Raw genomic sequence first — 8,416 nt, 5'->3', positions numbered from 1 at the left:
TTGATGCATAAAGTTAAAAGATTAAAACTGATAAAACAAGTTTTAAAAACAGACTTTTCCATTTGATTACATTTTGTATGATGGATTATGTAGAAAAAGTAGAATTGGGCTGAAAGATCTATCGCTTTATCACCTACTCAGGTTGTAAATCGTGTTTTTAAAAAGTAACTAAGTAATTAATTACTTTTGAAAATAACTAATTAGTAAAGTAACGGGATTACTTTTTTGGTGAAGTAATCAGTAATTAGTTACTGATAGTTACTTTCAAGTAACTTGACCAACACTGGTCATTAATATACTGCAACAATAGGAATAGGAAGTGGAGGAATGAGAATGAGTAAAGTTTGTTTATCTGACTGTTTGGTTTCACTTAATGTGCCTTATAATCTGGTGCACCTTATGGACCGAAAAATACTGTCATTTTATCCATTGTGGTCACCCTCGCAGTGAATGCAGTTTACTTGCTACTTTCTTGGTATGGATTATTTATATGCTGGCATAAAAAAGAGCTGTTAGCAAAGGGCTGGTGTTCAGGCTAAATGACTGATCTGTGAGTGTGAAACTGAAAAGAAGACAGTGAGTGCTGTAAAAATGTCAGTGCTTGTCAGGCATGCTGGGCTTGTTACTATCCAGGCAGCCTGAGGTTTTGCTTCCTACCTCGCTACTGTATGTGTCTCGACACTCTTGGTTTGTCGTGGATTCCTAAAGTGCGCTCTGCTAAAGGATACAGGCAGACGGAAACTACAAAATCACAACTGGACAAAATGGATTTGAGAGTAAGCTGAAGTGGCAACTGAAACATGTTGGCACGCTAGATGAGTTGAATGTCGTCACCAGTCCAGTGAGACGTCTTGTAAAAGTCATGTGTGATTCATGTGGGGAGAGTCAGCTCCTTGGAGATATCTGATTAGTATCCTGCTGTGGATACTGCTAGACAGATTGTTGAGCCCTGTCTCCTACACACAGTACAAGAGTGTGTGGTGGAGGCAGCAGTCTGCGTCTGCAGAGCTGTTTCTTTATGCCAGTTTTGCTCTTCATTTAAATATTGTTTTCTGATTATTGGGGAGTTTTGGGGGTGTAGGCAGCAAAGATCATAGATTGCACAGCTTGTGAGGGCACTTTCTTTTGGATTATTTTTTGGGCATTTCTGCCATTATTTGATGGTGAAACAGTGAAAATAGACAGGAAAGTGGTGAGAAACAAAAGAGTGCCACGTGTCAGACTCAAATCTGGGCTGCTGTCTCCAAGTGGGCAGCTATGTGGATACGTATCTATATACATGTATCCTTCAGGCTCAAGTCCTCTACCCAAGGCCTGGGAGCTTGAGGGTCCTCTGCAGTGTCTTTGCTGTTCCTTGGACTTCTCTCTTCTGGACACAGATCTTGGATGATGTTCCTGGGATCTGCAGAAGCCACTGTTTCCTGTTTCCTTCACCTTCCACATCTTCTCGAGCTTCTCTCAGCCCTTGGTATTCTCCAGCTTTTCATCTCTTCTTTCTCATGTTGCTATCACTTGGTATATCACTGCACCTGTCTCCTTCTGCTTGTCCACCACTACTATGTCCGGTTGGTTAGCCATGACCAGTTTGTCTGTCTGTCTAGAAGTCCCACGGGATTTTAGCTCTTAGGATTTTGCCTGGTGTGGTAGACCCCAGTTTTTATTCATCTTGTGTTCAGAGCTTGTTACTGTCAATGTTGACAATGTTGCAATGTTTTTAGGTATATTTTTGTGTTTTTACATCAACAACTTGCCAGTGGTACTGGTCATTGTCTCTAAGATTTTTGGGGGGGTTCTTGCCACTTGGAGGCAGAAAAAGAAGTTGTGATAATGCATTTCTACTCTGTGGCATCAAATAATGCTGTTCTGCCAGATAGTGCTTGCAACTCACTATGGTGTGCAAGGGGTCTTTGATGCACCAGCTGCAGCAACGCTGGGCGCTGAGAGATCACAGCCCCGAGCTACAAAATCTCCATTAGTGAGTTGGCTAGGTGACGGATGGGTGGGTTGTTTATTAGCCACAAGAAAGTGGACTGCATCCCGTTTGGAGCTTTGTCTTTTGCTTTGTTTGTTTGTTGGGAGTGACAGACCTGGCTCACTGCTGCTTAAACGCGATGCATCCAGGCACTGGTGCCAAATTATACCATTTTCTGTGAGACACCAGCAGCATTGAAAATGCACACAATAGGGACATGTGATCATATTTTAAGCTGATATCTTGACTTGTTGGCAAACAGGTGCTTATTTATACATCCAGCTGCTTCAGAGCTCATTGTCGTTCATTTACAGTCATGGTTCTGGCCACCTGTGAACTCCTGAAGGACATTTATGGCTGGTTATCTGATAAACATGCATTTATTCACCTGCTTGTTGATGTATCTGAAAAATGCAGAAAAATGTCCATTCAACTGAAACCAGTAATATTTAAAAGTTGTGAAAATTTTCAGAACATATGCAAACTTTTTTTTATTATTTGGCAAATCGAGTTAGAAAGAAAAAAAAAACTTTTCTTTTGACATACTGACAGCAACTTTCAGTCAAAGTAACAGGGACTGTAGTTGTTGTCTTGTACATAGTTTTTAATATATCTATGAATGCACCATGTACACTCTGTCTCTATTACTCCATTTACAGTATGTGAGAAAACTAATATATAATAAACTTTATTTATAAAGCACACTTATAAACCAAGGGTATGCCAAGGTGCTTAACAAGTAAGATAGAGAATAGGAGGAGGATAATAGAAATAGGACCAAAGCAAGTACTAAGTATGCAAGCAGGTAGCTGTCACTGATACATAGGAAAGCAACAGGTACAGAGCAAACAAGAATTTAAATGAGCATAAAAACTAGTCCAAAAATGCTATGACCAAAATTAAAGGACATTTTGCTACTGCACATACATTAAAGTGGTTTGCCTGGTTCTTAAATATTATGGGTTTTATACGGTGGCCCTGAGAGGTCAAACGCACTGCAAATTAAGGTCACACAAAAAAATTAAAACAAATTGCTGAAAACCAACAGAAGTTGGAAAAATCTCCCAAAAGCTCACAAAATATAAAATAAATATAGCTCACATAACACAGCTGAAGTGATTTAGGGGAGATAATATCTTTTCCGAATCATCTTAAAATGTCTGTGATTTAAATTATGTTCCTGACCAAGTCAGGCCCACAAGTGATTAATTATGAAATTCACTGTGACTTCAACAAGAGAATCACTGAACTAGCTTACATCTAAAAGCTGATGCTTTTTATCTCCTGCTGGGGGTGGTCGACACACAATCCAAATTCCGGCAACTTTCCTCCCCGTCTAACGTAAACTGAGATGTGGATGTTTTGACGGGTGTTTTTTTTTACTATTTGTTTATTGCATAGCTTGCGTTTTACCTTGTATTTGTTGCATTTCTGAGATGTTTTGAGTTTGTTGCCCTTGTGTAAGAGATTTGATCTCAGTGGGACTTCCTTCCTTGCTCACAGTAAATCGTTCCCCCACTGGCGCTCCAAGGCAGTGACGGCAGATCCAGACACAATCAAACCATCCATCCATCCATCCATCCATCCATCTTCATCCGCTTTATCCGAGGCCGGGTCGCGGGGGCAGCAGCCTAAGCAAAGAGGCCCAGACCTCCCTCTCCCCAGCCACCTCCTCCAGCTTATCCGGGGGACACAATCAAACCACACAGCTATATCAGCGTTATCAGTTATTTTCTACAACATATAAAACTTAGCACCTGAAAAGTAAATGAGTCAATGTACTGTACTATGTTATTGCAGTAAAATCAAGGTTTTTCACTTTGACTTCACAGTTTAGCTGTAGCATCCAGTCTGTCAGAGATGAGAGAAGGAACTGAGACAGAAAATCTAATGAATATTAATTTGAAATGGCACAAACAGTTTTCAGTGGTCCAGGCACTTTCAAGTAGCTCTCGATTAGCTTAAAGTTCTTTAGACTCATTTGCCTTTGCTATGTTGATATGAGTGGCTTTATCCTGTGTGTGTGGTTAAAAATAAGTGCTGAGGTAAAGGGAAAAAATGATGAATTACTCACATAATCAGCAGCTGTGGAGGAGTTGCTGGTAAATTGCATTTCTAAGTCACTGGACATGGAAAAAAAGCTCTTTCGGCTTCTGAACTGCCTTTCTGTCATTTTCATACACTCAAGTATTTTTTTTCTTTCTAGATAACAAGAAGTGCTCTGTGGGCCAACACAAACTTGTATAGTAGAAGAAAAGTACATTCATAAGATTGTCGTGAATAACTGGTAGTTGTACAGGTCTGTTTTACCAATAACTTAACTAACAAGCACTGATGTAATAGGTTGACTCATACTGTAGTAAATCAGGCTGTTTTTTTTTTCTTTTCCATTGTAGTCTCAGGACAAAGTGTGTCTACTTTGCTGGGTCTTTTTCCTCTTTTACTCCCCATATTCCATGGAGTTCCACAGGGTTCCAAATTAGTTCCCTTTTAATTGTAGACACCTTTACATTCCTACCTTTGAAGTTGTTCAGTCCCATTTAAACCAAGTTAATGTTAAATACAATCAACTCAAAATTGCTGCTTTTTAAAAACAGACAACACATAGCTGCTCTTTGTTTTGTTTTGTCTTTTGCAACAAAGCACCACATCAAAGTACTGTATTCTCAGCATCCATCTAAGGATGAAGAACTGAGTGAAAGAAACTGCAATCATGGTGAGATAGGCAAGTAGATTAATTCAGTGTGGAATTTACCGAAATCAGGATGTAATCTTTGAGGTCGGTAAGAAGTAGAGGTTGGTGGAGTTTGTTTACAAGATAGCAGGTAAAAGTAAACATTGTATGAGAGCAATGTTTACATTATATGGAAAATATGCATTGCATAAGTTCATCTGTTTGCGCTGTTGCAAGCATAATCATGCAGAATTTATCTTTAATCTTCAGAAGCTGCAGATATTTTTTAAAATATTTTTTTTAAAAATCATTATGAGAATATTTTATCACGGAACAAACAGATCATTACAGCTGATGTGATCACTGATATTCCCAAAGTTATACTTCAACAGAGTTTTTTTTGTTTATTTGTTTGTTTTATTTGTTTGGTTCTTTACGATTAACCCGCTTTCAGGCTGCCATTGAGGCCTCTAAATGGCAGAGCAACTGTAGTAAGCACCTTGAAGCAACTGCAAGTGTGATTTTTGTGCTATCTAAATAAAACTCAGTGGGGACTGAAGTTGTGCAAAAAGAACACGAAACGGCAAGGATGTTTTATCAGACGAGGTTTGTGAGGACATTTGGTATCTGTAAGGCTTCCCTTTTGCTGTTAAAGTGAACTTGTGTTCCCTACTTATTTATTTGATCACGTAAAACCAGGGAGATCAAGAATCTCTTGAAACCGAGCTCCTAGATGAGACTTGTAGACAAATGTACTGCTGTAGGATGCTCATATTATATTGGCCTAGAGTTTCACTCTGAGCCATGTCATACCACTCTAAATGATCACGTTTCATGGAATGTTTTTCTGTCATTGGATTGGATGATGTCACAGGGGATAGATTTTAACAGTGTCTTTGGTTCAAATCTTTTATTTATGAGGGCAACCAATCAGACGAAAACTGGCTTAAAAAAAAAAAGCTAAAATCAAGTGTTTTCAGTCAGAGGATGAAGTGAGGGGCTGTTTCTGTAAATAAGGATTATTTTTGAACAGTGAAGCATGCAAAGCTACTGCAAGGAGAGTCCAAGAATACAATATGGAACTAGCAAAGAGTATATAAATCCAATCTCCCTTCTAGGAACAATTTGTGAAGTTATTTTCATTGGATTAATTGGATCACACTGAAACTTAAAAAACAACACAGAAAAAAAGAAAAATGCTGCAAAAAGCACCGAAAATACAACTGAGTTGAATAAAATACAATAAAATAGAACATAAGAACATTTTGCTTCACTGATGCTGGTCCGTCACCTTATTGTGTCCCCAGAAACACTTTTGTTTTGATTTCTCCGTTTGTGTTTTTATTTAACTTATGTGGTGTTTTGTGTGCTTTTGCAACATTTTTTTTAATTTGCTGGCGTTTTTCTTGTGTTTAATTTTGTGCACAATGTGCTAACAATGTGGGTAGATCTAGAAAATTAGAAGTATAGAGATAAGGTTGTTCAGACAACATTTTTTTTTCTTTTGTTTATAAAAAATGTTTTATTTAAAACAAATGTATATACGCACATACACAAATCCATCCAAAACCATTCAAGAAGCCTGTTTTTTTTAATGCTGTAATGTTATTTTTGTGCCAAGAAAGCTACATATTGTGTTGCTTTCTCCCAGGATGGAGGGAGAATTGGAAAATTCCTGGACTTTTAAGCACACTGGGAAGAAATTGTGGAGAAGCTTGTTTCCTATTTCAAAATACTTGATTTGCACAATGAGAAAGTGGAGCTGTGTATCAGCAGCTTGCAGAACCCATCGTGAGCCTCCTGCCTTCACTTGGTAGCCAGCTACGCGGTGAGAACGTTTCAGTGGCTAGGATGTGGTCTCTTTAGTTTCTCTGTCCTATTTTGCTACTGTTCCTGAGGCATGTCATCACATTTTGACTGCACCTTATGATCATTTAACAAGCTATCAAGTTGTGTACTTGTGCATGATTATGATTGATGCAGTTGCAATGGTGTCAGTATGACTGATGCTATCCAGCAGCCTAAGAATGAGACTTCCTGTTTAAAGAGAGAATTTGTTTATATAGAAATCTGTGGTGGGGGGGGGAGTGAGGTGCCGCGTTTGCAGACACACTTTTAACATCATGTGTCAGTTCCGATGTTTTTCTTGTCTCGAGGAACATGGTAAATTAATTTTGATGAGGCCATTAACTCATCATCTACAACGGAGATGGGATCAATCAGCCAATCAGTGATTGGCTGATTTTTAAGGCACGTACTTGTCTAGACAGCTAGGACTGTAGGTGCTGGAAACTTTACAGGTTACATGGTGAACAGAAATGTCCTGGCAAAGACAGAAGCCGAGCTACAAAGAGCCAGAGCAAGCCAAGAATAGACTAAGGTAAAATTAAAAGAAGGTAAAAAAAAGAAAGACCTGTCCTCCCACTCCTTCACTGGATCCTGATGAGGTAATGTTTTACTGCTTTTATATAAGCAGCTGTGCAGCACAGGTTCAACATCCCTGAGAATTCAAGTACATAACATGGGAAAGCAGTACGCGTGTAATCAATGGGGGGCTGCAAGTATTTTACCAAAACATAAAAGGAAAGACACCCATGTGACATTTCTTAGTAGGACTCGGACAGATTTTGAAGACTTGAGTGTAGGTGGATGATTGTAGTGGCAATGAGAGAGGCAAAGGCCAAGACATCTAATTTCTTTTTAATAAATTCTGGGTAATTCAGGGACCCTTCAAAATAACAAACGAGCAATATGCAGTCTCTGTGCCAAGGACATGGCATGGTTACAAAGATGTTCCTCCAAAACCCTGGAAGTTTCTAGCTTAAGCAAAAGGTATGGGTCAGATGAGATGGGGTTTAATCACATCTTTCACTGCATTTCGGCTTATGTAAGTGAAAATGTTTCAATTTTAGAAAGCGGAGGCGGACACAAGAAGAGAGATGGTTAGCCTGTGATTTCCCTTTTTTCCAGCAGAAGACCTTAAATCAACTTACATCAAACTGCATTCCCAGTTTGATTTAAGTCATGGAGTAAGGAGAATTTTAAGGATTAAGTTATATTGTTTAGATCCGGGAATCCGCCTAGCAAAGACTTAAATCCAGCTCAGTGAATGGCTTTGGAAAATGTAAATGAGGGCATAAATTTTAGACTTCTAACTGTATTTTCATAAGTTTTACTGCTTTTCCTACTGATAAAGACATCGCCCACTACCATTCATACCACACCTAATAAGTATATAGATAAACAAATAAATGACAGAAACAACTATAGAAAGTAGCTTTTACACAGTGGATCTAAACAGGAAAAAGTTTGTACAAATTATCAAAAACTCTCAGTTTTATAACTACAGGACAGTCTAAACCAGCGGTCCCCGACCTTTTTTGCGCCATGGACTGGTTACAATATTTTCACGGACAGGCCTTTAAGGTGTCGCGGATAAATACAACAAATAAAACCAGTACCGGTACCAAAAAAAAAGAAGATTTACTCATAACACACAAAAAAAAAGACCCAGGGAAAACGAGTTAATGATAAGAACGCTAAAAAAATAATGATAAAAACCCTGAAAACTATAAATTTCACACCGAAGCCTCAACTCCCGTGGCCTGGTACCAAACGACTCACGGACTGGTACCGGCCCGTGGCCTGGGAATTGGGGACCGCTGGTCTGAACAATGAGCTACTAGAACTTTAATTCATATCATTTCTTACTATTTAAACCCAAGAGGTTTCTTTCATTTGCTATCGCTGCATCTCTTTTAATGTAGAAA

General features: G+C 38.8%; 1 protein-coding gene across 1 annotated transcript in view; it reads left to right on the top strand.

Moving 5' to 3' along the window:
* The window catches only part of LOC120733957 (double C2-like domain-containing protein beta), a 210,213-nt gene that overhangs the window by 127,944 nt on the left and 73,853 nt on the right, over positions 1–8,416 (top strand). The window lies entirely within an intron of this gene.

The sequence above is a fragment of the Simochromis diagramma genome, unplaced genomic scaffold (genome assembly GCF_900408965.1).
Source record: "Simochromis diagramma unplaced genomic scaffold, fSimDia1.1 OVJJ01000216.1, whole genome shotgun sequence".
Classification (NCBI taxonomy): domain Eukaryota; kingdom Metazoa; phylum Chordata; class Actinopteri; order Cichliformes; family Cichlidae; genus Simochromis; species Simochromis diagramma.
This window is presented reverse-complemented; position numbering and strand designations above follow the sequence as displayed.